Here is a 9,993-nt window from a genome sequence, read left to right as displayed (position 1 = left end):
TTCAGGCTTTCCAGAGGTGTCTACTTGGGGGACAGATTGTCCAGTTTATGCAAATAACTCCTGAGTCTGAGCAGATTAAAAGTCAGGTTTTGGGCCTAAAACCCAAGGTCAGTCCTGAGCTCAATTTCCTCTAGGGAACTCTGTTCAGCAATCCTTCAAGCTAAGACTATTTGCTTGTCTTCCCCTAAGCCAACAGGCAGGCCTCTGATCTCATCCCCAGTGCTTCAGCTGCTTACAAGTTCCTCATTTACACTCCTCAGATTCCAGAACCTTGTCTCCTGTTTCTGATGGATGTTAAATACAAGTCTCTAGTTTACTGGGACCAGAATTCAACTCCCCTGTCAGTACTGTGCACATTCCTCTGATCTGACTTCCAGCCTCATTTCTGATGCTCATCATCTCCTCTGTGCAGGTGTTTGAGGATTACGTGCATCCAGAATCCCTTCGTGTTTATAGCAGGACTGAGTTCAGCTCTCTCCATCCATCATCTTCCTGGAAGAAGAAATACCTCTATCCATTTAGTCATGTGGCCACCTCCCAAGAAACAGTTTCAGAGTAATCTGTGGCTATGTATACAGACCCAAAACACATTAGTGAACTGAAGTATTTGTCCAGTAATCCAGATGTTTTCATCTACACGGCAACGAAGGGTTTAGATGCATTTGTTCAGTTCATCTGGCATTTGAAAATATAACAAACTCGTATTACTAAGTGTGCTGTTATTTCACAAATCCAAGAATCCAAGGGTATCACATTGTCTCTTATTTGCTGAGACACATATTAGAGTACATAGCTTTCATTTGATGATGTTAAAATGCTGTCATTCTCTTTTTTTATTTTTTCTCACATGCACATGTATGTATGTGTGCATATGTGTATGCTTGTGTGATGTGCATGGACACATCTAGTTGTGAACAACTTTGTGAGAAAGGAGGCTGGAGGCTGATGTTGGAAGTCTTTCACTATCACTCTGTACCGTATTCACTGAGGCAAGGTCTCACTTGACCATTAGGCTAGTCTCGCTAGCAAGCTTGGTCTAGGAACCCCCATCTCTGTCTCCTGAGTGCTAGGATTATGAGTTGGTGGTCATGCCCTCCTAGCATTGATATGGGCTTTAACAAACTCTGATCTTCATATTTACATGCCAAGTAATTTAATCACTGAGCCATCCACAGCCCAATAATCCTATCTCAGTGCTCTTATTCTTTTCACAATGCAAAACTGAAGTCAACAAGCATTTATCAAATTCCTAGATAAAGATTAAAAGAATGAAAAAAACCACTCCCTTCTTTAGGAGTGTTAAAATCTAATAGTGTTCTTCATCCCCTCATCAATTTTTTTATTAAGCATATAGTGTATTCTTGAGGAAATGGCAATTAACAAAACATAACCCATGCCCTCATGGAGCAGACCACTTAGGAGAACTGGAGAAAAACATTAATTAGGGACTAGTAACAGAGTTCAATGATAGAATACCTACCTAGAATGCGTGGGGCCCTGGGCCAGTTATTGTGATGGGACATTGAATGCAAGCTTAACTGAGTTTGGGGGAAATTCTTGAGAAGGACATAGGCTGTGGCCTGAATGATCCAGAAAAGGAGTACAGAGAAGAGAATTCCAGAGTAGGATCTGTGAGTGCATCTGTGAAAGACCCAAGGCCAAAAACAGCTCAAAGGTGGAATACAAAGATTGTTACATGAAGACACAGCACAAATCTTGTCTCAGTAGGCAGGGTTTGGCTTGGATTTTCTTCTAAAGGCAATGGTGTGCCTTTGTGACAGGAATGGCATGAAAAGATGTCTGGCTGCTGGGTGCAAACAGGATTGGGAGAGGACAAATATGGAAAAGGACAGGTGAATTATGGTTTGTGTAGGTATAGTATAGGAAACATCCTAGTAGTATAGGATAATATGTTTAATAATTGTTGATAATAATATAGAATAATCGGGTTAATAATAAGTGACACAGAAAGGCATGGGTGTCAGAGAGAGATGCTATGGGGTTGTAATCAGTGGGATATGGACAAGAATGTGGACCGTGGGTGAGAAGAGCAAGTTGAGGTCAACTCTGACAAAAGCAGCTGGACATTAGGGACCACTCACTAGGATGGTGTGGTGGCTTGACACACCTGGGAAAAGGGAGCTTCGGTTGAGGAGTTACCTCCATCCAATTGGCCTGTCTGTGGGACATCTTGGTTGCTGATTGATGGAGGAGGGCCTACTGTGGGTGGTGCCATTTCTGAGCAGGCACATCATCCTGGGTTGACTAAGAGAGCGAGGCGAACAAACCTAGGGGAGAAAGCCAGCTGGCAGAGTTTCTCTCTGCTCCCTGCTTCAGCTCCTGCATGCAGGCCCCTACCTTGAGCTCTCCTGCCTTGGCTGCCCCCAATGATGGGCTGTAACCTGTAAGCCAAATAAACCCTTTCCTCCCCAAGTTGGTTCTGGTCAGTTTTAACACAGCTAGTACAGAAATGGGAATAACCTTACTTCTGAGGAAAATTGCCTCATTTTCTAGACATGCTAACTTTGAGGTATCTATGAGACTTTCCCAAAGAAGTGCAAAATAGAGTTCAGGAAAGGTAAATGAAGGCACAATCAGAGACATGGAGTATAATTGACATGAAGAACCATGGAGATAGGCTAAGATTACCCAGATAGAGGCTGTGAACAGAAATAGGCAGGGGGCCTGGTCACATAGGTCAGTGTGCTTTACCTTTATAGACTGAGTAGGATTACTAAAAGTGAGGATGGGAGAGGGGAAGTTGGTATCATAACATTGAAAAGGTATCAATACTTAACGGTGTAAGACAGTCCATGAATTTAATACTATGGAAGATTGATTAAGATCTGTTAGTATAGATGGTGCCGTTTGCTAAAGAGGAAAAGGTGGAAAACTGAGAGGAAAAGGATAAAGGCCCATGGAAAACAGAAAGACAGAATAGGCATCCACTCTTACAGGAAGTGGGCAGTGTCTCAGAAACAGGGAACAAGTCCTGGAAGAGAACTCAAGACAATTCCCCATCGTGAGTTTGAGGAAAGGAGATTTGAACTGAGTCTGGACTAGGTGAAAAGACGGGATGAGATTTAATCCATGGATAGTGGGGGAGAGAGCACTGTGGGGGGGAGACAGACAGAGACCGTGGTACCTGAAAACCAGCATGAACAAAAGCAAGCGAGGAGAAGCGGGCAGACGATGGACACCAAGCAGAGGCCAGTGCTACAACAGCTGGAAGCCAAAGAAGAGAGCCAGGGTGGTTTTCCTCTGCACAGACCCTCTGAAGAGCACCGTTTTCCTGTTACCATGACCAAATGCCTGACAGGTGCAGCCAAGGAAGAGAGATGTGCTTTGGCTCCCTGTTTCAGAGTTCCATCTGTGATGGCTGCAGATGAACATCGGAGGTGCTCAAGCTTGAGACAGAGGGAAACTATTCACAGCTAGGCAGGAAGCAGAGATGGGAAGCCAGAAGTGATAAACACCTCAAGAACCAACCACCAAGTGACCTAAATTCTCCAGCTTGTCCCCACCTCATTTCCAGGCTCTGTCTTCCATTTGTCATCTTATTTGGGATGCAAATGTCCACATAGAGCAAAGGGCCCATGACTGGCTGGGATGTCTAGAGCCTCCCAGATAGTACCACCTGCTGTCTGAATCATGAGCCAGTAGACTAGCGTCCTCTGCATTCTCTGCGTGCAGTCACAAAGGATCTGGAAAGACACGGTGGATATACAGGACCGAAGCAGGCTCCTCTTGACCTGTTGCTTCAAAGACTTAACAACTTGGACAATGTGTGTGCTACCAGTGACTGCTTTATCTCCTTTTCATTGCTTATTCATATCTCTTCACTTTTCTACATGTGTATGTGTGTGCATGTGTGTGTATGTGCACACAAAATCTTGATGCTCAAACTCTTGATATTCCTGCCCCAACATCCCTAAGGCAGGTGTAAACCACTATATGTCTGGCTTTAATGTCAACTTGCCACAAATTAGGATCACCTGAATAGGGAGCCATGCCTGAGAAGTCATGGTTGTCTGGATGGATGTGGGAAGCCCCACCCTGATTGGGGGTGGCACCTTCAGGGTTGTGGCAAAAGGAAGTCCTCTAGCCTTTCTCAGGATTGATTTCCCTCTAGTTGGGAGATGATTTGCTCTCTTCCTGCTGTTTCCTTCACTGACGGCAGAACCAGTGTTTCCAAGTTTTCATCATGAACTGGGGACCCGTTGTTCTCCAAGAACCTCTGGCTCCAGATTGGGACTGCTAAGGCACCGTGCCTATGGACTGTTGTTGGGCCACTTTCAAGAGATGTCCGAGTGGGACTTCTCTGATGGCTGAGCACCCAGACTCACAGACTGAGCAACTAGACTACCTGTCTCTCAGGTGCCATCCAGCCATTCCTGGCTCTTTAGGTGTGACTTGGCCATTCCTGGCTCTCAGGTGGGATTCTTACTATTTTAAAGATCACTTAATTGCTTTTTGTCCTATTGGTTCTGTTTCTCCAGAGAACCCTGACTAATACAGCTTCCATGGCAAGCTTTTACTTGAATGGCAGATTTCTTACAATAAATTCATAGCTGTGGGCTTGGGAGTTGAGGAGTGACACATAAGCCCCGGTTCTTTTTGTTTGTTTGTTTGTTTGTTCTAGAAACAATCTTATTTTACATATCAATCCCAGTTCCCTCTCCCTCTCATCCTCCCATCCCACCCCACATCCGCTCCCCAGGGAGGGTGAGGCCTTCCACAGGAGATCATCAAAGTTCATCACATCATTTGGGGTGGGGCCTAGGCCCTCCCCTGTGTATCTAGGCTGAGAGAGTGTCCCTCCATGGTGGCCCTGTTCTTACACTGCTGTATTGCCAGGTGCCAGTGGGGTATGGGGTTCCCAGAGTCTGGTGGTGGCACCATACCACACCTTAGGGATGGTTCTCTGGGTCCTCACTCTCACTAAACTAACCATAAATAACCCCACAAGGTGTTAGTTTGCTGGCACTGGAGCACACAGCCCCTCCATTATCAGGCTTTTCTATTCAATACAGATAGCTATACACTCACTGCTTGCTACCTCAGGCTGGAAAGAGACCCCTTAGTCACAAAGCTCCAACCACCCCTCCCCCTACAAAGCAAGAGCCCATCTTGGGCTCCACATACTTATCAGTGGCTCATAGGTGCCCTTCATGCCCCGACTCAACCTGATCTCAGAAATAAAGGAAAATAACTAATGGTCTTTCTTAGATGAGCCCACTACACTGAGATACATGTAACACACTGACGTAATCACTACACATATACATATACACCTTGCCCCTAAGGATGTCCATTTGGTATCAAATGGGTCTTAAATGGCTGGCTTTACATGTATGGTCTTAATTACCACAATAACCCAACAAGAGCAGCAATATTAGCCTCCAGTTTACAGATGGGGAAACTGGGGCTCATAGAAGCTAAGGAAGTAGCTCAGGGGCATATGAGGATGGAGAAGTATTGGAATCTGAACACACCCACCACATACATGTAGTATCCATGGAATAATTGCTTTTGTTTAAAGGGCCCAGTGGGCTGCAGAAGAGCCCAAGGGAGACACCAGCACAGAAAGGTGCTGCCTACACACTGCTCTGGACTGAGGGCTGCAGATCTTCTCTGGAATTGAGACCCCACCTCTGTTTCTTGACTTCAGGTTCAGCAATCATTCCCACACCTCCTAGCCAGCAGCAGCTGGCCCTGGATAGTCATTTCAAAGACCTTACAGTACATAAGGTAGTTACACAGGAGGCTGACTTTTGACAAACCAATACAGGACTCGCATGGATGTGTGGTCTCTCTCTTCAGCATGGCCATAACCACTACGTGTAGGATCTGCCAATGACTCAAGGACAAGGTGGTGGAAGGGGACCCCGGGGACCCAGGTGCCTGCATCTGAAAAACCAGAGGCAAACATATGTAAGCATGCCAGCACTGCACGGGGCTGATCTTCCAGCCAACACCACCTCGCAGATGAACTAACGTAATTGCTTGGGCTCGGGTTTTGAAACTTAACATCAAGCCTGTACCCAAATATTAGTCTAGCCAATCCCCTCCCCCCTCCCCAGCCACCACAGGTTTACTTATATAAACAAATCATGTTCCCCAAGAAGGAGTCTGGAGCTGACCCGGGCCATTGTTGGGAAGGCAATTACCGTAATGAGGGAAAGCTAAGTGAATGGAAGGCTGCTCCAGCTGCTTTGTTGATAGAGGGTAATAAGGGCGCTGCCTGAGCACAGAGTTAATTTGCACTTTTCTCCACAAGCCTGGTGCTGCCCAAGCCACAACTACCCTTGGAACTGAAGCCCTGCTAATTACTCATGTTAATTACCCAGCCCCCGGTCAGATCCTGAGGCTGGTTAAAGGCAGTGAAAGACTAGGCGGCCCATGATTCTTGCTTAGAGCTGCACAGAGGCTGTGGCTGGATGTATAAATCTCTCTGATTGGTGCACACCCTCCTTTAAGAGGCATTAACTCTGCAGGGGACTAAGTTTCCTGAGAGCACTATGCCCTGTTCCCTCCCCGGGTCTTGTGAGATCCCTTGGGATTTTCTCTGTATAGAACATGCCAACGGGGAAAATGTTCACAAACATAACTAAACAAATTAGATTAATAATTAACAAGCTGGGTGTGTTGGTGTCCGTCTGTAATCCCGGCACTCAGGAAGCAGGAGCAGGAAGATTTGAGTTCACTGCTAGCCTATCTCCAAAAGGAAGAAGTAAAAAACAAAACAAAACAAAAAAGCCAAATGGTTCCACCCTGTATGATGTTTCCATTTACATAATATTTTGGAAAAGACAAAACCTTAGGATACAGTCCTGGCCAGAGGTTGCCAGAGGTGAGGGTGGTAGTGACAGCTGACCACAAAGGGGGAGAATGAGGGAGTTTGGAGGGGCACTGGGCTCCTCTGGATATGATCATGAGATGTGTATATCATGTGATATACATACGGCAATGGTATTCGTTTGTTAAAACCTATAGAGATGTCCACTGCAAAGAGTGAATTTTACTGTGTAAAGTTACAGAGAAAAATGTAAGAAGAGGCGGTAAGATTTGCTCTTACTCTTTATGACGGCAATTCGAAAGTATGTCATTACTGCTAGGCACTGCTAAGGTATCTCTTTCCAACACAGGAAATCTTTGAAATTCTAGCCCATGAAACCACATATGGGAATGGGAGGTGTGGCTTGCCCCCTTCGTGTGTAATGAGTGTCCTGCCTGAATTGCTTCTGAAATGACAAAGCAGGTGTGGACTTACTCACACTCACATACCCATGTTCAACTTCATCTACAAAATCAGATCAGCGCAATTTTCCACCAAGACCAGTCAAGTCCTAATCTCCATGACGCCAAAATACTTGGCGGCAAAATAGAAAGTGCAGCCCGTAACCAGATGTTTTGTCTCTCTGTACCCTTCCAGTCTATGTGACTGATCAGAGACAGGTTTCAGATTGTGTAGCTGGTGCCAGGGAGACGCCATCCCTGTTGGCAGCTCTCTGTAGTGATACATTTTCCGGGTGGTTTCTCGGCTGCCTTCACTGGGGCAGCAGGGGCCTGAAGTTCTCTGTCGCCTGGTGTCAACAGCTGTTGACAGACACATCACTGAATTCATGATGAGTTACAATATGCACCTCACTTTTATCCTTTAGGAGGCCTGCAAGGAACTCCTCTCAAAGGTTTGCAGCAAAGCCACAGTGGTCATTTCCTATCGCAGCCCCTGAAAAGCTCCCGTTTCCAGGTAAGCACACCAGCGCTGATAGACAGCTTGCATTCATTTTTGAGGTTGAGGACTTATTCAACAGGGTAAATACTCCTCAAGTTTACAAGTCCAAAGATGAGTAGGTTCTTGTGGCTTCACTGGGGGTTATCAGGTTAGGGTTGACAGATGAATGTGAGAAGGCACAGTTTATACCCATGGTTGTTTTTGTTTTCCTTGTTGAGAATATGATCAAATCAGATCTTAAGAAGTTTACATGTTTGTGGCTGGCAGGAGGCAGGCATGCCTATTTTGTTGCAGAAGCAAAAGGAGAGATACAGAGACATATTCCAGGGACTGCTCTTCTGGCCACAGTGAGCCCTGCTACTGTGGGTGATGGAGGGAGTTACACTCTAGGAGAGCCTTTCCACAACTTCTAGAACCACAGGTTCTTGGGGCAGCAGAAGTCTTAAGCTGGTCCTGGTTAGTTTTTCTTGAATTCAAAGACAAAAGAACACTAAGGTAGCATAAAAGAAAAAAGATAACAGAAAGGAGTTTATGCAAGGAAATACACAGAGTCTAGAATCAAAATAGCAAACAAACACAAAACAGCAACAAAAACCAACAGCTTGACTCAATCTCACCCTTTCTGCCTCAGTACATTTGCCTGTTCCCTCCAAGATCTCCTGAGAATAAACCCATGCGGGCAGAGGAGTGAGACAGCTTAGTCAGTAAAGTGCTTGCCAAACATGAGCATCCAAGTTCAGGGCTCATGTAAAGAGCTGGGCATAATACAACTTGTGTGTAAGGAACTCCATCATGGGAAGGATGGAGACAGGGGGCAGACACAGGAGTGTCCTGGGGATTCACCAGGCCTCACGGAACTGGTGAGCCCTGGATTTCAGTGAGAACCCCTGTCTTAAAACATCAGATGGACAGCAACGGAGGAAGACACCCATCATCAACTTTGACTTTTAAGTGCACATTCACCTGTTCTCTCTCTCTCTCTCTCTCTCTCTCTCTCTCTCTCTCTCTCTCTCTCTCTCTCTCTCTCTCTCTCTCTCCCACGCACACACACACACACACACACACACACACACACACACACACACGCACGCACACACACACCTCACCTTTCAGAGGCTTTGGTATTTCAGCCTTCCCTAGCCTGTCAGGGTTCCTCCATTCCTTCAGCATCAAAACCCTTGGAAACTTGTTGCTTCACCCTGAAGTTCTTAGTTCCAAAGGCCCAAAGAAAATATGATTTGTTGAGTTCATTTTTGTTTCATGCCAGGCCTTATTACATTGTCAGTGTCAGCCAGTAAGTTGACAGCCCTGATGCCAGAGGCCAATCCAAACTGCTGAGTCTGAAATAGAGTAACATGGCTCCAATTGACAACCTCTTAAGAAATAATGAGGGGGAGGGAGAGAGAGGGAGGGAGGGAGGGAAGGAGGGAGGGAGGGAGGGACGGAGGGAGGGAGGGACGGAGGGAGGGAGGGAGGGAGGGACGGAGGGAGGGAGGGACGGAGGGAGGGAGGGAGAGAGACAGAAAATGGCAAATATTCACAGACCTTCTGATTGTTCAGCAGAGGTCAGAAATCATATTTTACATAAACTCTCCTAACAATATTGGCTCAAATTTCACAAATGGGGCAAGGACAGAGGGAACAGCAAAAGAGTCCCTTTTCCACCATCAACTGGATGACGCTCAGGGCCCACCTCTCCTGAACAAGCAGCAGGGAGGGGACATTATCAGTCTTAAAGGAAACCAGCTCTGGTCATTTAAGATTCTATCATGGGCTGTGAGGTGGTGGTGGCACATGCTTTAATCCCAGCACTCAGGAAAGAGAGACAGGTGGATCTCTGAGTTCGAGGCCAGCCTGATCTACAGAGTAAATTCCCGGACAGCCAGAGCTATACAGAGAAGCCCTGTCTCAAAACAAAAGGAAGGATTCTGCCATGGGGGAGGCGGGAGCTGTAGTGCAATGGCAGAGTGCTCTAAGACTGTGAGCTAAGCCCAGCACCAATAAATGAATGAGATTAAGTCAATTTCCTTTATCATTCGGGACTCTAAAGCCATCTCCCTTCTAGCATGAGAAAAATCTGAAGGCCTGTTCACCCAATATGCCTGAGGACACACCCTGTTGACATACCTTCTTCTCCTTCCATTTCTTCACAAAACCCTCAGGGGATTCATTCCCTTTACCATCCTGGTTGCCCATCCCTGAATACCCAAGTCATTAAATGTCTTGTTCTATTTGTAGGAATTCGGGCCTATCTT

The 9,993-nt window shown here is 46.1% G+C and overlaps 1 long non-coding RNA gene across 1 annotated transcript; it reads right to left on the bottom strand.

The window, feature by feature from the left end:
* Positions 1–6,762: 6,762 nt before the first annotated feature.
* LOC121143484 lies at positions 6,763–9,073 on the bottom strand. Its single transcript, XR_005880673.1, has 2 exons — positions 8,845–9,073; positions 6,763–8,228 (listed from the first exon to the last, which is right to left on the bottom strand). It is a non-coding gene; the product is annotated as an uncharacterized LOC121143484 (long non-coding RNA).
* Positions 9,074–9,993: the final 920 nt, after the last annotated feature.

Source organism: Mesocricetus auratus, unplaced genomic scaffold, assembly GCF_017639785.1.
Source record: "Mesocricetus auratus isolate SY011 unplaced genomic scaffold, BCM_Maur_2.0 Super-Scaffold_100013, whole genome shotgun sequence".
Taxonomy (NCBI): Eukaryota; Metazoa; Chordata; class Mammalia; order Rodentia; family Cricetidae; genus Mesocricetus; species Mesocricetus auratus.
The sequence above is the reverse complement of the archived record's forward strand: the minus strand, read 5'-3'. Positions and strand labels throughout refer to the sequence as shown.